General features: G+C 41.5%; 1 long non-coding RNA gene across 6 annotated transcripts in view; it reads right to left on the bottom strand.

The window, feature by feature from the left end:
* LOC140696123 (uncharacterized) overlaps positions 1-27,609 on the bottom strand; it is a 673,002-nt gene that overhangs the window by 175,526 nt on the left and 469,867 nt on the right. The window contains exon 7 of one of the 6 annotated variants that reach the window (XR_012072175.1): positions 17,367-17,612. The exons of the other annotated variants lie outside the window; for them this stretch is intronic. This is a non-coding gene — a long non-coding RNA (uncharacterized lncRNA). Of the gene's footprint in view, positions 1-17,366; positions 17,613-27,609 lie in introns of those variants that run through there. 6 annotated transcript variants of the gene reach the window in all.

Below are 27,609 nucleotides of genomic sequence, written 5' to 3' on the forward strand. Positions count from 1 at the left end.
AAATAAATGTTAAATGAATACACGTATGAAGGAATGAATGAATGAAATCAAGAAAGGAGAGTACTTGGGTCGCATCTACAGAAATGAGAAGCATTCCCAGAAACTTGGTGGAAGAAAGAGAAACAATTGTGCAGGCTGAAGGGACAGGCATGCAAAGGTAGGCGTTGGCAAACAGAACCATGTGCTCTGGGAACTGCAAATACCATAGTGTTGCAAACACTGCAGGGGGCACTGTGCCCCCTGCAGTGTGACAGCTGGCAAGGGGCCAGATCCACTGGGCTTTGGGAAGAGCTTGGAGTTGACGGGGAGGCAGTGAAGGACTTTAAGTAAGACAAGCAAATACGACTGGACTTGACTTTCAGAAAGATCATTTTGACCCCAGTGTAGGGCAAGGGCCAGAAAACTATGGCCTGTGGGACAAATCTGGCCCTCCACCTGTCTGTAAATACAGTCTGCTTGGAACACATCCCCGTTCACCCTTTTGTGTATCGTCTGTGCAGCTTTCGCACGGCGGCAGCAGCGATGAGTAGTTGTGATGGAGACGATTGGGCCCACGGTGCCAAAAATGTTCACCACCGGGCCCATTACAGACAAAAAATGCTGACCCATGGTCTATAGGAAAAGGGAGGAGAAAATAAGTCTAGAGGCAGGGAGACCAGTTAGGAGCCTGCCAGGAGCCCGCAGAATGAGGGTGGAGACAGGGGCAGATACGAGAGATGCTAAAGGAGGAGAACTGTCAGGACTCAGTGTTCACTGGAGGATAGAAGAAGGCTGCTCAAAACAATTCCCGTTTCTCTCTTGGGTGACCAGGTAGAGATTGCATCATTTACTGAGAAAGGAAAACTGGTCCGAGGACAGGGATACTGACTTTGCTTTTCAACATGTTGCGTTTGAGGATCCTCTGAGACATTTGGTGGAGATAACCAAGCCTGGGGCAGCCTGGAGACACAGACCTAGGGGCCCTCAGCATGGTGCAGGAGGTGGTTAAAGCAGCAGGGGATAGTAAATGCAGGGAAGAGCTGTGGACTGATGATGGAGCTCTGGGAACCACCCCCCAGCTCGGCCCAGAGCTCAGCTGGCAGCAGACGAGGCGTGAGGAGACAAGGGCCCAGGGAAGGCTGCCTCCTATGCAAAGGCTAGTGTTCTACTTCCTCCTCCCTCTCCCACCCAGACAGAGCGGGGCTGGGGGCACCCTCTTCTGCCTCCCAGCTCTCGGGACACCACCACTTCACCTTAGAATGGCCTCCTCCTGAGAGGCCTGTGGGAATCTAATCATTTTTCTATATATCGCACCAGCACTGCTCTCAGGCCACATCAAAGTGATGGCAAATGTCAGGATGGAAAACTGACTGCTCCTTGAGAGGCACGGGAGCGTGCAGTGATGGACCAGGCTACTCTGTTTTCATTCAGGCATAGGCTTATCGGTGGACATTTGTTCTATCAATGTCCGGTTAAGGAACTGCCTATACCTTTTCCTCCAGAGACATTTCAGTCAGGCCCCTGTCCCCGAGATCATAACCTTAGCTCTGGGTTTAGAGGAATATATGCGACATACACACTATAGATATATGTTTGTATATATTATATATGTAAATAGATACAATATATTTCATATGATATATATGACACATATACACACGCACTTTTTTTTTTGTTTTGGTCCAGCTGACAAACTGATGCCTGAAAACAGAAGGAGCTTGCAAAAAGGGTCCACAAATTTATGGCAAAGCTAAAAATTCCCATGTGTTCTGACTCTAACCCTGGTAGTTCGTCTGACCTGGTTCCTTCTCCATGTTTCACAGCCTTTACCATCTTGATGTGGATTTGAAGGCTGTTCCTCTCCCCTTCCCACACCTTCCACTTGAGCCTTCCTTCGCCCAGGATGGTGTCACGTAGACACACACAGGCATAGTATCAGGGTTTCAAGGGATGCAAAGCTCATTCTCCACACCTCTGAGTTTCCTTGAGCACTTTGGCCTCCTGCCCTGCCCCGACTCCTCCCTCAAGAGGTACAGTCCCCTGACAGGGGATGGAGGGACAGCTCTTGCTCCACGGCTCCTTACGGGTATCTTCATAAACATTCCTGAGCCTGGGGGTTTGTCCGACTTCTCCGCCTCCACCCCAAACCAAAGTGACGTGGTAATTATGGTTCAGAGGGTCTTCCCTGCAGACCCCATCTTTCTTATGGTTTAACTCTTCCAAAGTCAGGTGCACGTGACTCTCATGCTAAAATACGCGTCCAAACAAGGTTTTACTATTTTGAAAGACATCTTTTGATATACATCATGCTGACTCTTGCATCTGCCTTTCAATTTGTTCCAACTGTAGGTAGAGATTAGGGAGCTCATCAACTTTTCAGAACAGGGAAGCAGGGATTTTCACAAAAACTCCGGTGTGTCTGTGTACGGTTTGGGGAAGGGGGAGGTTGGCTCTGATGTTTTGTCTTCATGGTAATTTATGTGAGACTCACATGCTTTACTGCTCTGAGAAAGAGGAAGTCCGAAGCTGGGAACACTGTATTTGGCTTAGGAATGAGGCCTGTCACAATCTGGCCCTGGGCTGCCTATTCACCGTGGCTGGCTGCTGTGCCAGGAAATTCATTTTTCACTCAAACATGATCCAAATCTTCCAGCCACTAGGCCTTTGCACCTTATGAGTCTTCCTACATCTCCACTTTCAACCTTAGCTGGAGCCTCTGTGTGGTAGGTCCCGAACCAGGTCTAAAGGAGACATGAAAAAGAATAAGCTACTTCAAGGTATGAACCCTCTGGTTCATACACTTCCCAGGGCTTCCAGAACAAAGTACAACAAACTAGGTGACTTCAAACAACAGACATTTATTCTCTCAGTGTTCTGGAGGCCAGAAGTTTGAAATCAAGGTGTCAGAAGGGCTCTGCTTTCTCTAAGAGGTAGAATCCATCCTTGCCTCTTCCTGGCATCTGGTGGGGCCCACAATCCTTAATGTTCCTTGGCTCACAGCTGCATCACTCCAGCCTCCGCTTCTGTCACCACATGGCCTTCTTCCCTGTGTGTCTGTCTGTCTCTGTGCCTTCATATGGCACTGTCCTCTTCTTATAAGGACTCCAGTCATGTTGGATTAAGGGGCCACCCTAATGACCTCATCTTAGTTTGATTAAACTAAAGAGATCCTATTTCCAAATAAGGTCACATTCATAGGTACCTGAGGTTAAGACTTCAGCATGTCTTTTTGGAAGACACAATTCAACCCACCACAGGCCCAATTCATTTTTCAAGGCTCAGCTTATATCCCTGGGGAATATACGCCACTGCTCCAATGAGATGCAGCCCTACCTTCCTCTGCCCTCTCAGGAACTGATCTGCATCCTTTGGTCCTTGTCTTATACTGCCTCACAGATGTGAATAATTTGAGAAAACTACCAAGAGCAACAGGCTGTGCAGGGAGAAGAAAGCATTCATTTGGGCCCAGGATACTACGTTCTGCTTTGCACAGCCTCTCGTAGACCACAGAGGTTCAGCATTCATCCTTTGGCCCGACCAGAAACTCTGCATAGTGATCTGGCCCGAGGAAGCCTCTCACAGAATCCAGGACTGAATGGAGGCGCTGGCATAAACTAACCGCAGCTGGCCAGGAAAGCCTTGGCTAACGGACACCCCACGGGTCCCTCTGTGGTGTGCGTCTCAGCCTGCCTGCCAGCCCAAGGAGCGTCCTCCCACTGACTCTTCTGGATATTGCCGAATCCAGAAGGCAGGCTCCTCAGGAGCAGCATGTGGCTTGGCTGAGACGGGGCCACCTCCTCCTCCCACCCCGGTATTCGCAGCTCCCCGCAGCAGCCCTGTGGCAGGCCCAGGCTGCTTCTCCACCTGCATGCCTAAGCCACCCCGTTGGCCAAGATGAATACCTACAGCCTTGCTTCCAGCACGAGTGGGAGACGTGCTGCGCCTTGAGAGGCCAGCAACTGGTGATCTGGACTGAATTCTAGATACCCACAAATCTCTAGGTTGCAACCATTATCTCGCCCAGGCCACAGGGCAGGAAGACGGTGTAACACAGAACTCATCAGAACGAGATCCCCCTGCATTCCAGGTCCCCGCTCTGTCCTTTAGACAAAGCTCTGACCTCAGACAAAGTTATACAATTCTCTAAGCCTCTATGATTGGTCTCATCTTGAAAGGGATGTAGTGACAATTTTCTTGCAGCATTATTGGAAGCCAGTTTAGTGCTTACAAACGTGGGTACTAGAGTCAGCACCTTAAATTCAAAACCAGACCATCAAGCTCTAGTCTCCTCAGCTAGACTGTTATTAGTCAGGACAACTGTATTAGTTTCCTACGGCTGATCTAACAAATTATCACAAACTTGGAGGCTTCAAAACACACATTTATTTGCTTATAGTTCTGGAGGCCAGAAGTCTGCAGTCTGGGCCCAAACCATGATGTCTGCAGGGCTGTGCTCCCTCCAGAGGCTCTAGAGAAGAACTCATTTCCTGTCCCTTTTCAGCCTCCAGAGCTGTACTCCTTGGATTGTGGCCTCTCTGTCACCTTCAAAGCCATAGCATCTCACTCTGCTTCAGTCCTCACACCACCTTCAGCCTTCTGTGTCAAATTTCCCTTTGTCTTCTCCTATGAAGACACTTCTGATTATATTTAGGGCCCACAGGATAATCCAGGATAGTCTCCCCTTCTCAAAATCCTTAACTTAATCACTCCTGCAAAGTCTCTTGACGGGTATCAGGTAACATTCATAGATTCCAGGGATGAGCCCCAGGTATCTTTGGGAGCCATTACTCAGTGTACCACAACCATATAACAAATATGGATCAGCCAGTGTAGCCTGCACAGACCCCTCAGAATGGCCTCCTGCTTTCCTGCCTCTTGGGAGGGGCAGAGGCATCCAGGAGGGTGGGAAGCCACTCAGAGAGATCAGGTCAGCAGCTATTTACTAGCTGGATTTAAATGATTTCAATGTTTCAACACCCAGCCATACCAGCTAAATGTGAGTCCTGTTATTAGTAAATACATCAGAGAGCAGTCATCATGGTTAGATTTCAAAATCCATGGCAAGTACTCAGCACAATGCCTGGCATATAGTAAGTGCTCAATAAATGTTAGCTATTACTGTCATTATTAGTAGTGGCATGGTGCCTTCCAGAGGGCCTGAGCTCTGTTCTGAGACAACTCGTCCCATTGAAAGATGAGTGCTCCCCCGGCTCCACCAGGCTGCCTCTCTGCTATCCCTTCAGGCAGACAGACAGCCTAGCATACCTGGGTGCTGGCCCTCTTGGATGCCAGCTCTACCCCCTTTCTCAAGTTCTTCCACCCTTCTCCCCGGATTTGCTTTCACTCTCAGCTCCCTCCGATTTAGGACTCAATCTATCTTCTGCAGTTGGCATTCCAATCAGAAAGTTGGACAATATATCCACTCATCAAGTCCCCAAAGAATAAATTATGCTTCCTGCTTCCTCATCTACATATTATATGCTAAGGCCAAGGATTCTTCGGATGCTTCCAACGGCCTGGGAAGTGGCCAGCCATCCTAAGCCTGGAGTTTCTGCACTGGAGCCAGGCTCTGACAGTTGGGAGAAGTCCCCTGCTTGAAGATCCATTACTCTGAGTTGATTGACCAAGACTGGAAGAGGGCCTCAGGCCATTCTCACCCCAGGGCTGACTATAAGCCTGCTCATGGGCTCTAAGGTAATTGACTTCCCATGAATCCCACCAGAGGTGGGACTACTGGAATCCTCTCGACAAAGACAAAGGTTCCAGGCATCCTTTGGTGCTAATGACTAGTTAACCTTTAAGTTTAGGTCCCCAACTTTTTTTTTTTAATCTAATACTTGGAGTACCAATTCTGGGTCAGAACCTTTGCCAGGCTTGGAAATCCAAATTCACTGATAATAGCTATGGTTATTGTTCTAGAGAGGGTACTAGGAACTTATACCAACCCTCCAACTATAAAAAGATGCAGAAACTGAGGCTTACACAGGTTAAGTAACTTGTCAATGGTGTTGCCAGGTGTTCAACTCAGGATGTCAAAGTCTTACTTTGTTTTGTACCATACTGCCCACGAATACAAAACAATCCTTACACTTAGAAGTTTCTATCTAGTGGAAGTATGTTCCATAATTAAACAACCGCCCCCTCCTACCATCTGAGCGAGGTGGTAGGAGCATGGAAAAGAGAGGCACTCTCTCCTTTGCTAGAGGACAAGAGTCAGGAATGTCCTCAGAGACCACCGGATTTAAGATCCCACTGTACAGGTGGAGAAACTGAGTCACTGAGAGGGAAAAAGACTCCATCGAGGCTTCACAGAGAGCATACAGAAGAGCCAGGACCAGAGCAGCCGCCTGCGGCCCAGCCCACAGAACCTCTCTCTCCACTGCCTGGGCCCCCAGGAAAGGGAAGAGCTGGGATTATGGTTGCCAGATTTAGCAAAAACCAAAACAAGGTGCCCAGTTTAGTTTGAATTTCAGACAAACAACAGACGCATTTTTGTATATGTATATCCCTAGCAATATTTGGCAACTTGTTGAGGTGGATCCCTGGGCATTGGGATCCCCAGGGCTTTGGGAAGAGTCAGGTGGAAGAAGAGTGGCATCCACTCCTTGGTTGATTTCCAGCTGATTATGTACAATTCAGAGAACTGATGGAAGGGGCCAGAGTGGAAGAGAAGGGAGAGGTTCAGTTGATGCGGGATCAGAATCTGCAGCATCCAACGAGGCAGAAGGTGCTCACTCACAGAAAAACACTCCAGGAAAGGAGGGGAGAAGGAACATGGAATGACTGACAACAGGAGCACTAGGGACGTAGCCCAGAGGAGGGGGAGGGGAACTCGGCCCCAAAGAAAGGGACAGTTCTCAAAAGAAGCAAAACTCTTCCAAGAAGTGGTGGTCACCAGGAGGACTGGGTAGTGGTAATGGGGGCAGCCCAGGCCGAAGGAGCAATTCAAAAATGCCTCCTAAATTTTTGACTCTCCCTTCTAACCTCCTTAGTGTTTGGTAGCTTGCTACAATGGAAAAAAATTCCAAGACTTGACTTAAGAATTTCCAGTCACATCATCACCACCTCCAAGCTCTGTGACCTGGACACATTTACACACTTACAAAGAAAAGTTGTTTTTCTTTTTAAAATGGGATTCATGGAGCTGTTGTTCAGATCAGATAAGAAGATGAAGATAGAAACTGATAACGTGCTTGTACAAATGCTAGCTCTGATTGCAGTAAATGCTAAGTGTCTCCAGAATGAATGTTGTTTTTAGGCTTCCTCTCTCTCCCCCTCAAAAACAAGTCAGGATCTTAAAATAAATCCCATTTGTGAATTGAGTCCTCTGCCGCTTCATCATTCCTTGCTCTTCTAGTTTAAGAGGAGAATGTCTGAATGATTGGAGGCTGTGAAAGGCCCAGATCCCCCTGGGTCTCTGATTTCCATTGCCATTTTGGGGAGCTGCCTTGGCTCTCAGCAGCTCACTGGGCACTGTTAAATAACTTCCTGTAGCAGCAAGTTGTAGGAGATGGTCCTTTAGTACAGAAAAGTTTTGGGGATGAGGTCAAGCAAGGATTATTGGCGTTTAAAAGTAATTAAGTGGAGGACAGGGGTGAGAGTTAAGGCAATGGGGAGCCAAGGGAGAAGGAAGATGGGAGGAGGGAAGATGGGGTAAGGGGAGGAGGGAAGGAAGAAGAGTTGGGCTGTGCTAGGATCTGGTTACTCTCTGCCTGCAAGTTGGCAACTTTGGTGTCTACAGCAAATGATTTGAGCTCTCTGAAATATTTTTCTGATCTATTAAACAAAATAGAACCCATTTACAGATGGGCTGAGCTGACAATGATTGGAAAGCATTGGCAATCTTACTGATATTTATGTAACTCCCTATGGTACACATTCTACATTCTGATCCATCATCTTACTTGGATATCAAACAACTCAAGTGGGCAAGATAATGATTGTTATCCATGTTTCATACTGAGATTCAAGGAGATCAATGATTTTCCCATTATCAACAGGCTGGTAAATGGCACAGCTAACTGCTATTGGACCAGTCACTGCTCTCTGTGACACTGGCACCACAGAGCACCTGTGGTATGTGCTGAAAGTGAGGTCAGCCAAACCAACCTGGTCCCTGCCTTCAAGGAGCCTAACATCTATTAGGGAAGACAGACATTTAGTAAATAAGCATGCAGTTAAGTATACAATTACACACTATGCTAAATGACACAATGAAATAAAATAACTAAGTCTCATAAAAAGTAAAACAGAAGGGAGATAACTCAGATAGGGAAGGGTATATAGAAGGCCTTTATGCTGAAAAAAGTTAGGCTGAGACTAACTATGCATCTGAGTTAGCCAGACCCAGAATGAGGTATTCCAGCCCTAAGGTACAGAACTGCAAGGAGTCTTCTCATGGTCAAAGTGCATTTTTTCAAGAGGGAGAGAAGTGTTAAGACTAGGTGGAGAGCTGAAAGAGGGTATTTCAATGGCTTCACCTAAAAAATCACTGGAGGGAGGTTTGAAAAAGTTTCGGTGCCCAGATCCCACAGGCAATTATAATGGTGTGAAATACGCTGTGGACGAAATAATTTTTAAAAGGTCCCCAAGTGACTCTAATGCACAATCAAGACTGAAAACCACTGGGCTAGACCTTTTAGAACAGGATTTTTTCAATTTTCTCCTAATAGGAAGACATTGAACATTTTTAAGCAAGAGGTGAGTCAATATCAGATCTGTATTTTTAGATAATCACTCAGGATGCCGTATGGAGGTCAACAGTGGGGAGGTGAGTGAACAGACTTTCGATAAGGCAAAATGCTTAGGAGGCAACAGAAATCCCATTTTAAAAAAATCTTCAAACCCGCGAACTAGCATCAAACAACACTAACAAATGTAAAATGGCATTCATGGGACGTGGATCTCATCTATAAAATACAAGAGTTAAATTAGAAAAAAAAATCTTAGACTGGAAATATGATGCTGTTGTCCTTTGTAGTTATTTAAGGTTGAGACCCTCCACATTAGTGGCCTACTTGCTTTTTTGTTGTTGTTGTTAAAATATAAAGTAATCTGATTTTAGCCTAAATCTAAACCAGCCTTGTCTCCTCCTTCGTCACCCTCCTTTCACATTCCCCTTGTTTACGCTACTTCCTGATTCTCCCTCCCAACCCCAGAGCTTCAGTTTGCCTGTGTGAGGGCGGAGCAGCCTCCTATCTTTTCTTCCTGGCCTTGAATTCACCCTCCACACTGATAACAGATAAATCTTTGCAAAAAGCCAATCCGTTCATTCCTCTTGCTGCCTACTACTCCCTTTCAGGAGCTGCCTGTGGTCCTCAGAATGAGGTCCTTTAGCATGGCAGGCAAGACCCTCTGTGACTCGGTGGGCTCCCACCTCACAAGATGCTATGGCCCTCCTCACCTCCATCACAGTTCCTCCACTTTAGTCTTTCCTACCTCCCAGCCCTTGCCCAGATTTTTCTCTCTGTCTTTCCCCTCTCCCTTCATCTGCATAGCTCCTGCCCATCCTTCAAGACTCTAATCCTGCCTGCAGCCCGCAAGGAGGTTTTCCCTTAGACCCCTGACTATATCCCTCACCCACTCCTCGATGAGCTAGCTGCCCTTCTGGACTCCCATAGCGGCACCTGAGTTTGCATTTATCTCACCCAATTGTCAGTGGCTTGCCTGTCTCTGTCTCTCTCTCTCTCCACTAACCTAGGAACTCCTCTAGGGCAGACATCATTCCTTTTGATGTCACCAGTAAGTCTGAAAAGTGCACAAAAGACTATATGTGAGATTGAATTTTATTCCAGGACTCTGGAATTTGCTTTACAACTGAGGGAAAAAGCACAGAAGAAGTCATGGCTACCTTATTTTCCAAGATTTCCTCCCTCCCTCCCTCCCTCTCTCTCTAAATATATATATATATATATATTTTTAAATTGAAGTATAGTTGAGATTTCTAGTTGTACCCAGTCAGGCACTGCACATATACTTTCTAGACGCTTTTGAGGTGCTAAGAAACTTGTTTTGCCTGTAACTGCACATTTTTAAAAAGAAGTCTATGTTTATGTTTTCCAAATAAGATAATTATTTAGAAAGGCTTCATGTTGTATAATTCCATAGATATTATGCTGCTCACTAGTTACAAAAATAATTGAGTAATAAAAAATAATTTATGCCTCAGAAAGATGACTTAATTTCACAAATGAGTTATACTCAAGTAAATATTTACTTCTAAATGCAATTTTGCTGAAAAGCCTCTTAGAACACTTTCATTAAGCTCACATGATGTATAGGCTATGTAGTTATTAAATCATTATTTGGAGAGATGATCATTTTAAATAAAGAGAAACACATGCTTTCAATGCATCATACACTTATTTAGGGCTGCTTACATGCCAAGTCTTGAGGTGACCACAATATCCTTGATTTCACACACACACACACACACACTTCAAAGGCAAGTCCAAAACAGAGCCATGACCTCTTCTCTCCATCTCACTGCTTTAACCCTGGTCAGTTGCCACTTACATGGATCCTTGCAGTAGACTTCTACATCTCCTAATTTCACCCTTGTCATCCTTCAGTCCATTTTCTGTACAGCTGCTAAGTGAACTCTGTAAAATCTAAAACACATTATAACACTCACTTGTTTAACACCTTCCAATGACTTCCCAGGTAACTCAGAATAAAATCCAAACTCCTTACCTTTGGCAAGAAACACCACGGGACCAGTCACTGCCCGCCTGTCCCACTCCTGATGCATAGCTAGCCCCTTAAGCTCTCTATGTCCTGGGAAGTTCTCTCTGCCTTGATCACTCAAGCTGCAGAGATTCTGCAGTCACCATTCCTTCTACCTAGAGCGCTCTTTCCCCAGTCTTTGACATGGCTAACACCTTCTAACCATTTAAGCCCCAGCCAGAATGGCGTCCTCTGAGAGAGTCTCCCTTCCTTCCACTCACTCTATCCCATAACTCTATTTCTTCACAATACCTACCTCTTGCTGTTGGAATTTAGCTTGCCGCTTTGCTTATTTTTAATTTTGACCCCCTCCCACCACCCCCTTTAAATAAATATCTCCATGAGAAGAAGGGTCAGGCTTGGCTTGTTCAGAGCAGTATCCCCAGGGCTTAGAATGGGGCCCAGTTCATTGTAGATGTTCGACAAAATGTGCTAAATGAATAAACTAAGACACAATCCCTGCCTGAAAGATCATTCATTTGTAAAATTAAACTGAACATGAGACACTCTGGGACAAGTGCTGTCGTGGGTGAAGAAGTCCTAGAGCTTTCTCTTCCTCGGTGTTGCCCCCGCGCTTTGATGATAATGACAGCATCCTGAAGAGTCCTGCCTCCTCTGTTCCTTTTCCTCACTGCAGTGAGTGCTCTGTCCTGTACTCACGGCCTTTAAAGATACCGTGTTAACTCATCAGCCCCCATACAAGGTATTTCAAGTTCTGGTTCCAGCCAAGCTCAGTGGTTTCACGTCTTGCCTTCTTCCCCACTCAATGAATCCTTCAATCCTCTGAAACCAAAACACTAGCAGATGCCAATCACCCTAGCTTTGTCTTTCCCCCATGCTATTAACATCCTGTTTTCTCTGCCTCTAATTCCATTCTCCATTTCTTAGCCTGGCTGACTCCTAGTCCTAGTTCAAGGCTCAGGCCAGATGATTTCATGTCTAGAAAACCTTTCCTGTTTCTCCCGGCCAACTTCCACATCAGGCTGGCTTGGTGCTTCCTCTTTGCTCCTATAGTTCCCTGTGCTCAGCTTCATCCTAGAACTCATCCCACCTGACTGTTTTTGCCTTTTTTTGTCTCTGCTTTCACCACCAGACCAGAAACGGGAAGAGGCAGTCTGATTTATTTGATTTATCACAGAAGCCTCGGTGTCTAACATAACACACAATAAATAGTTACAGAATAAGTAACTGAATTAGTGAATACATAAAATACATTTTCAGGAGTCAGGAAGAACAGTGCACTGAAATGAGAGGAGGTCAAATCTGAGAGGCTCCCAGAAACGAGCAATACAGATCTGTGGTCACCTATGAGCAATTCCAAACCCAGAACTCCAAAAATCAAGCCTTTCCATAACTGATTAGATGGCAAAACTTCACTTGATCCATTTAGTATCTTTCTTTATTCCACTTAGCATGAGTATTCACATGCTTTTCTGTAAATTACTAGCATAACTGAATGCAAGGTACTGCCCTAGACTCCGATGGCAATATTTTGTAACATAAGAATATAAACTCCACTCGTAAGTATTCTTAAATCCAAAAAGGTTCTGAACTCCAAACACCACTGGCCCCAAGGGTTTTAGATAAAAGATTACGGCCCAGTATTTGAACTGTCCTAAAGGATGGATACAATCCCAGTAGACAGAACTGTACAAGAAGGAACAGAACGTACATAGGAAAAGCCTTTGGATTAGGAATGGTGATTTGCTGGAAGTCATCTGAGGGAAGAATGTTTAAATTGACAGAGAGATGTTTAGGTCTGATGGAGTCCTTGAATTCCAGGCTAGGGAGACCAAACTTTCTTCTTCAGTGGTGGAAAGCCAGCAAAGGATTTTTAACAGCCAAGTGAGGTCAGGTAAAGCATATCTAACGTCTGGAAATAACCTGTACTCATCTTACTAGTTATGTGGTGTTTAACTGTTCTGAGCATCAATTGTTTCACCTGAAAAATGGGGATAGTTTAAAATGAAAATCAAACAAAGAATACATGTGAAAATGTTTTATAAGTTGTAAAGTTCTTTTAAAACATAAAGTGTAATTATTATGAACTGAAGGATGGAGGGGCAGGGTTGAGGGGTTCAGTGTTACACAGGCTGAGTGTGTGGGATCTCTAAGAAGCAATATCCAATAACCACATGGAAGCCACAGGACTCGGTGCCGAAAGCAGCTGTGGAATTTGTCAAAAAGATGCCCCCACTAAATTTTAAAAGGGAGTGAATTGCCTCCTGTTTCATTTACATGAATTGAAACAGTGTATTTCTAAATTTAAGTTTCTTTTGAGAAAGGGGTAAGGAAGCACATACACAATCTTTGAGAGGATGTGTCATGAAGAAGCTGGAGCACTGAAATCGTCAGTCCCTTCATACAGAGGGCTCTGTCGCACTTTATTGAAAAAAGATGGGAAGTCACTGGAATAGACACTGTTATGTATGGATTTTTTTCCCCTAAATTAAAGGACTGAGGGTGTGTTCTGCTTCTGATATTTCTTTTCTTCTAAATTCTTTTTTTTTTCTTCCAAACTACATCTCTGAGAACACACTGAAATTTAATAGACTGCAGTAACTGGAAGGACCATTACTTTTCAAATCTCAGTCATTCTGTAGATTGAGACTGAGGTACAGAGATGGGAAGATCATTGCAACATTCGTCAGTATAAGAACATGGTCTGAAGGCCAGTCAAAGCCTTTTTCATTTACAACAGTGACAGAATCTATTGCACGGCTGCAGACAATGGCAGGAGCCTGGAAAGAGAGAAGCAGATGGTGTCAACCACGTTTCTTCCCCAAACCAATGAGTGGCAGGTCTTTCCATCTTTTCCCCCTGTGTTTTCCAGCCTCACCTGGCACCTCACACGAGTATACTTCTAGCTGACTCTTCCCAGCCTAACAGTAGCCTTCTTCTACATAAGATCTCCTTATCCACATGCCTACCTCTTCCAGATCCAGAACAGCTACCTGATAGCAACAGCTTTGCTCCTAGAAGGAATGATAGAAAATTCGGGAGCATTTTCATCTCTTGTCATCAAAAGACGATGTATCCTTAGCAGTGACCATTCTGTCCCACACTGCTTTCATGCAGGCATTGGCCATGTGGTTCCACATACACAGTTGATGAGCTGCTCACCCAGCGCTACTGAGGATGGACACAGGGGTTTGGGTAGTTCTGGAGGATGAATGGTATGTCTAGTCCTGCTGAGAGAGATCCACCCCAGCGGGGAGAAAATGGACTGGTCCCGAGCAGGGCAGCATGTGAGAGTGGGCAGGATGCACACATGGAAGGCGAGTCTCAGGATCCATGACTGAATGCCACTCCGAGGAAGGAGAGAGAAGAGCCTACTCAAATACAGCAGGAATTACCCCTGAGGTGGTCACCAAACCATTTAGAATACATTTAGCCAGATTATTCTGGAGAAACAGTGAAGGGTTTGGGTGGGGTGGCCAAAGGAAGACAGGAATGGGCAATTGAAGGATGGTCCAGAAATGGAAAGCTTGGCTTTGGTTTGCTCCTTGAGTGTTTTTCTCTTAATGCAGTAGACAGTTATGGAAGAAAGTGAACAGAACCCATCTATGAGTCTTTTCTTTCACCCAATCCCCTTGTAAAGCAATGATGAAAGAAAGTCTACCACAGATAGCTGGGCAGTTTGCATATACTCTCCAGGTTATACAAAAATCTGTGCTGAAGCCAAGCTGTAATTAGCATCCATGCTTTCAACAGCTAGACCAGTTAGAACCAGCCCTTTCTGCAAGTGTGTTTGCTTCCACATATTATATACATGACACCCACCCCCAAACACTTTCTCCATGTGTGTATATACATTTTTTTTCAGGTTGTATAATCATTCATTCATTCATTCATCCATTCCATCAATAAGCATTTACTGAGTCATCCTGGTACTGAGAATACAATGATGACTAAAACACAGAGGAGTATTTACTATACCGTACACTTTGAAGAATCCTAGAGGTTTTTCATTGTTGGGTGTTTGTATTGTTTTGTTCTGTTTTCAGTCACCTTGGTGGGATAGTAGAATTGAGTTTCTAGCTACCTACTGCTCTCTGTTTCTTCACTAGGAGTCTTCTTTGGGGTATTTCATAATTAGGTTCCTCAATCTGCCCAGGGATGGTTTAGTTTTACTTTTTCCAAATTGCTTTCCCAAAGCTATAATGAATCTTCCTTTTTCCATAGAAACACCAGACTCTCGTGAAGCTTTTCCTGCCCTTGCCATTCTCAGTATTAATCACTAATAAACTCTTCCTCGATGTCCCATAAACACCTCTGACATTGCATTTCTTTCATTTGATTGAAATGTCAGTTATGAAGTTTCATTTCCTTCTGAGCTCCAGCACATAGCCCAGGGCCTGGTCCACAGTAGATGCTCATAAAAAACGTCGTCCTGAATACATTTAATTAGGCACAAATGTGTTTGCCCTATTGAAGTCATTGTCTAATTCAAGAGAAGACATCAGATGGTCTGGAAGACAGAAATATCATACCAGCCCGTTAATCACCCCAAACTGTGGAGATGTGCCCTGCCTTGGTGAAACAACCTCATGGAGAGACACTGATGTTTTGAGCCCCACTCTCAGTCACCATGGGAAGGACCCAAAATAAGTCCCACATCTGAGTGAATGGGAGGATGTTAATGAGTGGCCTGGATGAATTAAACAGGCCTGGTTTGTTTCATACTCAGCCTGATCCAGTTTCCATGCATCTTAGGACAATAAGGACAAATATTTAGGCAATGTTGCAATCCAAATAAAACAAAAATGTTTTGTGATGCAGGGGGCGGTTAGTGAAGGAGCCTATAGAGTACATACCAAATGCCCAACTGCAGAATCATTTCAGGGAGAAGCTGGGTGTCTTGGAAGATTTAAGAAGGTAGTTGAGAGTTGTGTGCAGCCCATCAGTGCATCAAGATTCTGTTTCTCAGCTTATATAACACAGTGCAAATGAGCCCTCAGCTTCCTTCCAGAGGAGAGCAAGGCTGACAGTGTGGATCACTCTGGCACGGTTTATTATTCCCACAGCTAATAAAATCCACAGCCTGGCAGTTGGTGTACGATCTCACAAAATGGGCTCTCGCCCCTGAGCAGTACATGGCCAATCTAACATTTCATCATCTTTGACATTGTAAATGTTAGGGACCCGAAAGGCATTTGAGGAGCAATAGCTTAATTAGACACATATTTCCTCATTAACTCATTGTTTATTCATTGTGGTTCATTCTAATACAGGAGAAACAAACTAAAAGGCTGTCAAACAAAAGAGATCCTCACTCTTCTCACCCATTCTGTCGTACTTTTACAGAAACCATGGACGAAGCAGATGAGGGTCAGAAGTATATTTTCTTGACTGCAAGGAAATACACTGAGATGTTTTCAATGGTAGAGTTGAACAGTAGGCATGGGACTATTTTTTCTTGTAACTGCTATTCTTTTTCTAAAAATTTTTAATATGAAATATGTCATATGAACACAAGTAAAGAGGTTTAAACTGTACAAATAGAGCTTGTAAAATATTGTTGAATACCCATTTACCACTACTAACGTAAAGAGATAGTCACCAGCACCCTAGAAGGTGCCTTTCCTAATCATGATGACTGCCCCCTCCCATCCGTAAAGGTCCACCCTCTTAACTCTTACGGCAATGAATTTGTTTATCTTCATCGCTTAACCATTTTTCGATACCTCCTGAAACAATATACTCTTTGTCTGTTTTATAACTTTATATAAATGGACTCAAGCTGTATGTATTCTTTTGAGCCCTACTTTTTTACCCAAGATTATGTTTTTAAGATTCATCTGTGGTGTTGCATGTATCTGTAATTGATTTGTTTTTATTGCTATACAGTATCTCATTATAAAAACTCTATGACATACTGATCCATTCTAGGGTTGACGAACGTTTACACTGTTTCCAATTTGGGGCTATTTGGACCAAGGTAATATAAATATCTGTGCTTTAATTTCCTGGTATATATGTGTGCACACTTCTTTATGGTATAAACTTAGAACAGAGATTGCTGGACAAATGGTTGTGCATATCTTCAACTTTGATATGTATGGAAAATGTTTTAATATAATATAACAAATATAGTATCTTTAATAATAAAAAGCATTTTACTTTAGTGAAGGGAAATAATACTAAAAAATTTTAATGAACAGATGACTCAAGCTTAATTTGGAGATGCCTCACACACAAAAAAAGTCACAAAGTCACTGTGCCTATTTCATCATGAAGCAGTGGATCTCCTTTAGTGTGATGATTTCCTTAGCCCCTTATTCCAGGGTTGTAGGAATGGAAATGAGGGGTTATGAAATAGGAGATGTACCTATGAGTTCGTTACTTAACTGAGAACATGTATTTTCCAGACTTAGGGTGGTTTTCTGTAATTTAGTAGAAAATAGCATTAGACTTCCAGTACTCATTCTATATTGAAGGTTCTAAAAGAGTAGATAAAGGCATTGAAAAACACAACTGGTGGGAGATATATGGAAAAAATTAGATGAAGACATATGTTCTGGAGAAGAGATAACTCAGAAAAATATGACCCCAGCATTCTAGGCTCAGAAAGGTCTCAGCAGGGAGGAACAAACAGATCTACACAGCAAGACTTTGAAAGAAATATATGCATTTATTTACAAACATTGTCTAGTGCTAATTATGTGCCAGGTGCTCTTCTAGACCTATAGGTGGGGTCTCCCAGAGGTAGACGTCAGACGACTTTTTCAGCAGGCTGGATAGTCTCAGCAGATGGGGAACTTTTGTCTCTGGAGGTACAGGGGCTCAGAGAATGCGTTCTGAGCTGTGTAGAGTAATTCACACACAGGGCGCAAGATTTGTTCTGCCCTCACTAACTCTGTGACCATGGGCCAGGACTTAACATCTCTAGGTCTCATATTTATCATCTATAAAAAGGGAAAGGATAGTTAATAATAGTACCTTCCTCCTAGGGTTCTTCTAAGCACTCTGTGTGTGTTTATATAGGCATGTATATGGATATATAAAGGCTTAGCATGATGCTGGACACAAAATATGTACTCAATATATTAGCTGTTTTGTTTGCTTTTGATGTTTTACAAGATGACCCAAGGGTAACTTCTAATGCTTTTTTGTATTTCCACTGAACTAGTGAGCAGAGCACAGATTTCTTTGACAAAGACTGTGATCAACCTCCTAGATGCTCCGTTTCTGAGCTGCATGACCTTAGGCAAGGTACCACCCTTTCTGAGCCTCAGTTCCCTCATCTGTAAAAGAAGAATAGTCACAGCTCTGCTGAATGGTGGTTGGAGTGACCAATGGGGTAAGTGATGTAAAGAGTGTAGCATGAGTCTTGAGAGCCAACAGGACCTGAGTCCTCTCCTTGCTCCCAGGCAAGCTACTTAATTCCAATCAAATTCCATTTCATTTGGGTAAAAATCATGATAATAACACCTGCCACAGTTTAACACAAATAAAGCCCTTAGCATAGGCATGATCTGTAGTAAAGCCTCAAAGCCTTTCTTGGCTTCTGTTGACTTTTCTGTGAAATGGAGAAAGTAAGGTCAGTCTTTTCTAACTCAGGATTCTAGTGAGGATCAAATAAGATAATGGAAGTAAAACCACTTTTTAAACTATAAAGTGGCATGACAATAAAATTTTAAATTAGCAAGAGCCTGAACTAGCAGGCCAGGATTTATCTGGCCTGGCTTTGATAAAAATAAGTAATAAAAATGCTCTTTTAGCATTCAAGTTCCTTCTAAACAGTATATCCACTTACTCATTCAACAATTATTCAACGAGCATATGTTACATCAGAGTATTTAAGTAACAGAATTCTTCTTTAAAATTATTTTGATCTTGTCCAAAAGATGATTATATGGCAATAATTAGAGAGAGAGAGAGAGACACAAAAATAAATAAGGAAAGAAACTGGGATTAAGTACAAATAAGAACAACAACAAAAAAAATGATGCCAGAGGTAAGATTAATCCATGAAAACTAAAATATAATTCCATACTCTGATTAAGGTAGGTTGTATGTTTTCCTCATAGGAGACAATGCAAAGGGAAAAGCAACTGGTTATTATTTTTTCAAAATGTCATCCACTGACCTCAGGGCTGCTTATTTCCTTTCTCCATCACCTGACCATCCGAATTTCCACACCTGCTCATTGTGTCTCTGAATATTTGACAAAAGTCTTTTTTTTTTATTTAATTTCTTTTGGTGGGGGGATAGGTGGTTAGGTTTACTTGTTTATTTATTTTTGGGGGAGGTACTGGGGGTTGAACCCAGGACCTTGTGTAAACTAAGCATGTGCTCTACCACTTGAACTATACCCTCCCTCCCAACAAGTCTTAATGCCTATGTAGAACTGTCCTGCTATTTGAAATTAAGGATATGGGGAATGGTATCCACAGGTACTCTTGGCAAAGCTCTTTTGGAAAATAATTGGGCAAAAGTGGTAAAAATGTTAACCACCAATATTCAAAATTCTTAAATTTCATCCTAAGAAGGTGATTCAGTTCAAACAAAAAACAAAGGCCAAGGAATAAAGACAGTCATTGCAATTCTATCTATGACTGGTTAAATTGAAAACAACCCCACTAATGTGAAAAATGGGGAAATAACTAGTTTCAATACAGAGTATCTTTTCTTCTTGCTTATTCTGGAGACATAATAAATGATAATCATGACTTTGCCAAATTGGCTCCGTTTCCTCAATGAAACTTGGAGAGTGGTATTCAAAATGATTTCATTGATGCAAAATATATAAACTGAAGACTAGAAAATAAAAATTAAAATGCTATGATGTTTTATTATGGAAGAGTTATGGATGATTTTGTTTCACATTTTTTTAAATTGGCTTTCATTTTGGTTTGGTTTGGCTGTGTGAGTGTGTGTGCATGTGTGATGTGTGTTCTTTTTCACCCCAAAATGGGGCGAGTTTATTGTCTCCATTACCATTTATTATTAGAAAAGCTTTAATTATTTCAAATTCTCCATTTCTGGACATTTCTGGGAGTAACCAGTGAGGGGAATAGGTAAACCTTGTAATATCGCTGAGAGTATCAAGAAAGACCATGAAGATATACACTCTCTTCAAGAAGGGCCACAACCCTCCACATCTCTTGGATTTCTTTTAAAGCATGCTTTTCTTGGCAGCTGCATTTATCAGCATATGTGAAAATATTATCCAGGGTGCATTCTGTATTTTCAGAAATGTGACATGATAACATCCCTTAAAGAAAGGGATTTGGTGGTGAACATTCATCAATTTTCTCATGGGACTCCTTGAGGCAAGACCTTCTGTGTCATGTCAACTTTTATCCCCTCTACCAGCAAAACTGGAAGATATAAGGAGAGATAGCATCTCAGCATCTTGTCATCATTGCCTTTCTAACCCTTATTCACCAAACTCCTTTCCTGGAGGAGGCCAAAGTGACAGGCGGAAAAATGTTGCTGTTATTGCCTTTTTTAGGGAAACAATGTCAAAGATAAACAATGTTTACAGATTTAACCCAAATGTTAGTCATAAAATCATCTTCCAATGCTTGGACGTGTAATGAGACATCTAACGCCAAGTTAATACTGTCAACAGAAACCTTATCCAACTTTCTAAACTGTCTTCATCTGAACAAGGGGCAGCTCTCAGGATACTATAAAGGATAATCCCATAAAACAAGTCAAAGGGCACATTTGCCTAGGTTTTATGCTGCTAGATCCTGATCTGTTGTCCACCAATACAAGACAGCACAAAGTTCTTTGGGGACAGTGTTGGTAGAGTAGGGACCCTTTTTCAGGCTTCTTTTCTAGAAAGAATTAAACATTTGCATTGGGCTGCTCTTTTCAAGGCCAACACGCTCCTCTTTGAAATGCATGTGAAACTCTCTTTAACCACTGAAACAATGGGCTTAACTTGACAGTCACGTTCTACTTCATGAGAGCACAACGAAAAGACACATACCAGGAACTATGTCATGAGTCACAGTCATGAGACCCCAGGTATCAATATGTCTGAACCAGGGGTGAAAAATAGGGTTTACAGAAACTGGAAAGTTGGCTCAGTTTTGCTGAGGCAGCAGTCTGAGCTGAAGTGACTATGGTTTCCCATTAACCAAGCCCTTATAACTTTCTACCCTGTCAAAGATTTAGTTGGTTCTCTTTGCTGCCATGAAATGTCTCCATTGGTCAAAGTTTCCACCAAGACATTTCAGAAGCAGGTGGCCTCCTTCCAGCTGATCTTCTCTAATCACCCTCCAGCCTATGATGTGAGAAACCAGGTAAACCTTCCAGAGAAGGGAAGCAATGATCATCCACTCACCTGTGTTCAAGGATGAATGAGGAGCAAAGATAATCCATCCCCTTACATGCAAGGATGAATTAATAGACTGAGAATGTTCCCAATGAAATAAAAACTATAGTGACAATAGATAATATAACACTGCAGAGACAAAGCAGTTATATCTGCAAAAAGTCTTATATAAAAAAGAGCCATTTCTACTTTTTACTCTCAATAAAATTCTGGGTAAACTTGGACTATAACACAAAAGATTAAAAGTAATAAAACAGTCAAATACACTGTTTCAAATTTTAAAATATTAGTCACCTACAGGGATCTGCCCCCACCCCCCATATAATTGCTTTCTAAGATGTGGATTTATTGTCAGGCATAAATAAACGAGAGCAAGACAAAATAAGAAAGTCACAAAAGGAAGTTAAATGCAATAGCAAACTTAAAAGTTGCTTTAGAAGCAGTAAAGGACAGAATTGACAGTGTGTAAATTCCAGGTTGTGATGTAGAAGACGGGGGAAAAAACTCTTCCAAAATGCAACAGAAAATGAGGAAGTGGGAGAAAAATGAAGGAAAAAACATGGTACATATATAAGACAAAGAATGGTGATACTTCATTTGTGTTTTCGAATTAAAATACTGGATCAAATAAAAGAGAATTAATATATAAAATTATAACAAAAGAATTGGTGATCAGAAGCACACTTAATATGGAAACACCACAGACACTTCTACTAAAACAACAAGACAAAGACACTCTTCTCACTGCTTTTATGTTACTTCTTTTTGTGTATTTATTTATTTATCCCTTCTCTCATTTCACTTATTTATTTGTTGCTTTTTATCCCTCCACCCAAGACCCATTCCTCTTCTGCCACAAAGATATCATTCCAATGTTTTGGTTTTCTTATGAGCTTTATTAAAAAGTGATTTCTATACAGTAAAATTCACACAATTTAACTGTACATGTAAATGAGCTGTGACAACTGCAGTCATGTAGCCACTAACAAAATCAAGATAAAATACATTTCAATTACCCACCCACCCCAAATTTCACCCCTTCCCTGTCCAGGAAACTCTCTGCTCCCTACTTTGGCCCCTGGAAGTTGCAATTCTGTTTTCTCTCACTACAGTTTTGCCTCTTCTAGATTTTCATATAAGTGGACTCATACAGTATGTAGTATTTTGTGTTAAACCTCTTTTACTTCATATAATGCTTTTTAGATCAATACAGAGTATGATCATGTGGAGAATGTTTATAACAGCTCTTTTATTTATTTATTAATTTTATACCATTTTAAAGGTTACTTTCCCTTTATAGTTATTACAAAATATTATCTATATTCACTGTATTGTACAATACATCCTTGAGTCTCTCACTCTCCCACCTCACATTGTTTTTCCCCACTTCCCCAATGGTAACCACTAGTTTGTTCTCTATATCTGAGTCTGCTTTTTTTTGTTATATTCACTAGTTTGTCGTACTTTTTAGATTCCACATATAAGCGATGCCACATAGTATTTGTCTACCGCTGTCTGACTTGTTTCACTTAGCATAATGCCCTCCAAGTCCATCCATATTGCTTCAAATGGCAAAATTTCACTCTTTATTATGGATGAGTAATATTCCATTGTGTGTTTCGTCTTATATATGCTGGATATTAATCTCCTATCAGCCATATCATTTGCAAATAGTCTCTCATTAATTAGGTTGTCTTTTCATTTTGTTGATGGTTTCTTTTGTGCAAAAGCTTTTAAGTTTAATTAGGTCCATTTTGTTTATTTTGGCTTTTATTTCCCATATTTTAAGAGATGGATCCAAAAAATGTTGCTGTAATTTATGTCAAAGAGTGTTCTGCCTATGTTTTCCTCTAGGAGTTTCATAGTATATGGTCTTACATTTAGGTCTTTAATCCATTTTGAGTTTATTTTTGTATATAGTGTTAGAGAATGTTCTAATTTCATTCTTTTACATATGGCTGTCTAGTTTTCCCAGCATCACTTATTGAAGAGCCTGTCTTTTCTCCATTGTATATTCTTGTCATAGATTAACTGACCATAAGTGAGTGGGTTTATTTCTGGGCTCTCTATCCTGTTCCATTGATCTCTGTGCCTGTTGTTGTGCCAGTACACATACGGTTTTGATTACTGTAGCTTTATAGTATAGTCTGAAGTCAAGGAACATGATTCCTGCAGCTCTGTTCTTTCTCAAGATTATTTTGGCTATTCACAGTCTTTTGTGTTTCCCTACAAATTTTAAAATTATTTGTTCCAGTTCTGTAAAATATAATAGTTATTTAGCATTCTTACCCATCATATCTGTCATTTCTCTGTTTGCTTCTATTGATTGATTTTTTTTCCTCCTAGTTATGGGTCATATTTTCCTGCTTATTTGCATGCCTGGTAATTTTTAATGGAGCACTAGAATTCTGAAGTTTAGATTTTGGGGTACTAGATTTTGTTATTGTCCCTTAAATATTGCTGAGAGTTGTTCTAGGATGCAGCTAAGTTACTTCTAATGAGTTTGATCTCTTTCTTGCTTTTAAACTTCGTTAGAGTGAGTCGAGTAGCATCTGGTCTAGGATAATTTGGTCTCGAAACAAAGACAATAACCTTCTGATAACTTTGACCTAGTGCCTTATGTATTAGGAGTCCTTCCTATTCTAGCAGGTGAGAATATGAACAATTTACAGCCCTGTGTGGGTTGTGGATTGTTCCATCTGCCCTGTTCTGGTGACTCTTTTCTCAGCCTTTGATAGTTTCTCACATACATAAATAGATCAATACTTGGCTGAAGACAATGGGAGACCTTCATAGATATCCAGAGTTCTCTCTGCATGCAGTTTTTCCTATTTGATTTTCTGCTCTGTAAATTCTAGTTATCTTAGACTCCCTAAATTCTGAATTCTGCCTCCTGAACTGAAGGAGTCCGGTGGGCTCTGACTGGGATCCTTCTCCTTATCTGTGGCCTCAACCGCCTCCCAGCAATGTCCTCCCAGGATGCACTAGCTTTGTTGTCCTTTTCTCAGGAATCACTGTTCTAGGCTACCTGTTGTCCAATGTCTAAAAACCATTCACTCATACATTTTGTCTGATTTTCTAGGTATTTAGGGCAAGAAAGTACATCAAGTCCCTGTTATTTTAGTAGCTGGATATTGGCATGAGCCAATATCTCCTACCCCTTGGGCAGCTCATTGTTAAATATTTAGCATCAATGGATTAAAAGCAAGCTTTAAGAGGAAGATAAGACCTACAATTTATTAAGCACCTTTGTTATGATCCTTGACATCCAGGCAAACTTGTGATATACTTATTGTTACCCAACTTTGTCCATTAAGAGGTGAGAATCTTAAAGAAGTTAAATTATTTGCTCAAGGTAACCCTTCAGCTAGAAAGAGGCAGAACTCAAACTCAAACCCAGCTTTGTCTGGTTGAGTCCAAAGCCCATGATCTTACCACCATACTGTGGGGTTTTACTAAAATCCAAAGTCCACGATTCTCAGATGGCTCACAGACAGCATTTACTTATCACATTAATTCTCTTTAGCATTTTTATTTCCCTCAGTGACATTCAGGCATTTGAAAAACCACTGCAGCACTTCCAGTACATTCATCAGCCTTGCTCCCATAGCTCCAAAGTCAGCCTCCCTATTAAGATTATTTTTCAAAGAAACCATCCCAGAATCAAGCCACTCTGCATTTCTGACGTTGAAAAGATATATTACTACACTCTGGTGACTGCAATGTTTAGAACAGCTTTGGAAGAGTATTGTATCAATTATATTATCCCTCTGGGAGCCCTATTAACATTAAAATGTCTTATGAGACTAGCTAAAGACTTAAGCAAAGAAAACCTCTTCTACTAAGGCTTCCTCATATTTTATAGTTGTTAAGGAAAAAAAAAAATCCACCTTGCCTCTCCCTTTGCACATGACACTGGAATAGATGACTCTTCTTGAACTATTTAAAGCAAGTTATCTTAGAAAATGAGAGGCCATCTCAGAATGGATTACCTCATAGCAAAAGCCATGCTTGTGTAGGAGATGATGTGGAGACAGCATGGATTGGAATAGCCCATACCTGGGTTCATATTCTGGCTCTATTACTTACAATATCAACAAAACAATAACGACCATTATAATTTACCAAGCAGCTATTCTGGACAGGGGCTTTACACAGTCACCTTCATTTAATTCCCACATTTAACAGTGTAATATAGATATTATTCTTACTTTAAACATGGGGAAACCAAGGCTAAAAGAAGGTGACGTAAACTCAGCCAACTCAGACAGGTAGAGAGTGGTAAGTGGCTTATGAAATGACTCCCAATGACCCCTATCTCCAGGTATTCACACCCTTGTATAATCTCCTCCCCTTATGTGTGGGCTGGATCTAGTGATTTTCTACTAGTAGATAAAATACAGCAAGTGAGATGGGCTGTCACTTCCACAATTAAATTATAAAAGACTGCCTTCCATCTTGCTTGTGCCCTCTTTTTCACATGTTCACTTGGATGGACATGGTAGACAGTCATGTTGTGAGCTGTTCTATGGAGACACCCATGTGGCAAGGAACTGAGGACAGCCTCTGGCCAACAGTCAGGTCCACAGTCCAACATCCCATAGGGAACTAAATCCTACCAGTAACTACTAAGTGAAGTTGGAAGCGGATTTCACCTTGGTTGAACCTCGAGATGGGTATTGCCTTGGCAATACCTTAATTACAATCTTGTGAGAGACCCTGAGCCAGAAGACCCAGCTAAACCCTGCCCAGATTCCTGACTCACAGAAACTATGAGCTAATAAATGTGTTATTTTGAACTGTTAAGTTTTAGGATAATTTGTTACACAGGAATAGATAACTAATACAACTAATAAGAAACAGAGATGAGGGTAAAAAACAACCACAAAGAACAAGCTCCTTCTTCTTGGTTAACTGACTCCTTAAAAGCCACATAACCTTGGGCAAATTACCTAAACTCCCTGAAACTCCTTAAGTACATGAATAAAACAGGGATGATGACCATACCAAGGTGTTGCAGAGATCATGTACACAACGCCTTTGGCTTATCTGTCAGTTAAACTACAAAAGATGACAAAATAGTAAAAGGTTCCCACAGGCGAATGTCTTAATAATGCCAGGTAGTATATGATGGTGGGGAGCTTGGATAATAAAGTAGTTACAACATAGATTTTGTAGGTTGGCATCCTGGGAAGCACAAATTTGGGAAGCATAGTAATTACATAACCCAGGTCCAGTCTTTTCACATCTCTGGTATGTTTCTCATGGGTGCAATGATAATAATGTACACTTCACAGGAGTGATCTGAGGATTAAATGAGATCATGTGTGTGGAATAACTGGGATAATATCTGGAATATAATAGACACAGTAGATTCTAGCCATTTTTATATTATTTTTCTATTTAGTATTATTTTTACTAATAACGATAAGCATTTTAGGGACCTGGTACAGGTAAGTAAAGAATTTCTGGATTGAGGCCTTCTTACTAACCCTCATCATTTTCTGCAGTTCCTCTCTACTTCTTGAAAGCATCAGATAAATCTGAACATATAAACTTTGATTTCTCATTTCAATCTTTCCCCTCTCTATTTAGCAGATGTTATAGCAGGGCTTCTCCACTAAGAGTTATGCCCAAAAAGAACAATGGAAACAGAGAAAGCCTCCATCTAAATCATGTGCTTGACTCCCCACTTTGGAGTCTTCTGAGGGATTAATCACCAGACATCTGGTCTACTGCACATATCTACAGCCACTTGTGATGCCTCTACAGAAAATATGTGTGGAAGTAAGCTCTCACCATGCCCCGTTTAACATCTTTGAGAGTAATAGCAGAAACCATATCTAGTTTGTTTATTTTCATGCCCCCAATGTCTAGCGGAGGGCCCAGCTTAGAGCAGGTTTTCAATCAACATTTGCTGAATTAATCAAAGAACTGAACAAACATGGTTTTTTACCTTCCCTGGACAATCATTGTTTGATTTTCTAAAAATCATTGTGTTCATCAAAAAAGTTTGTACAGAATTTGTTGATGTACTAGGTACATGCAGCAATTTCACTTCCTTTCTTTCTATTGTCTGCTCTTATGTCCTGACAAATCTGGTTGAAAAACAAAAGAATTTGCCTCCCATATACAGACTCGATATCCACTCAGTTTCCTGTGAAATAAAATAAAAGAAAACAAAAAAGCGAACTGCAATAACAACAATTATGTGTATTTTGTTGAGATAAGTGTGGGAGTTTACTTAGAAACTGAAGCCACTCAGGACTATGTTAGCCAAGATTCATTTCTGCAGTCATAAAGGACTCATTGAAGGCATGCTTGTTTTTAAACCTCAAAGATAAGCTGGATATATTTAAAGATGTAGTATGTCATGTGGTTAATCTGGAACTAACTAGCCCTATGAGTTTAAGTAAATTACGTAATCCTCTAGCCTCAAAAAAGTTGATGAGAAATATCATTGATACTGTATTTTACATACTACCCACTGATTTCCCTTATACTCGTAATCAAATTTATCAAATACATAGACCAAAAAAGTTTGCAGAGATGATCTAGGAATGGTTATTTTATAAAAGTCACCATTCCACTTATTCTCTCTGTTTTTTATG

The sequence above is a fragment of the Vicugna pacos genome, chromosome 4 (assembly GCF_048564905.1).
Source record: "Vicugna pacos chromosome 4, VicPac4, whole genome shotgun sequence".
Lineage (NCBI taxonomy): Eukaryota > Metazoa > Chordata > Mammalia > Artiodactyla > Camelidae > Vicugna > Vicugna pacos.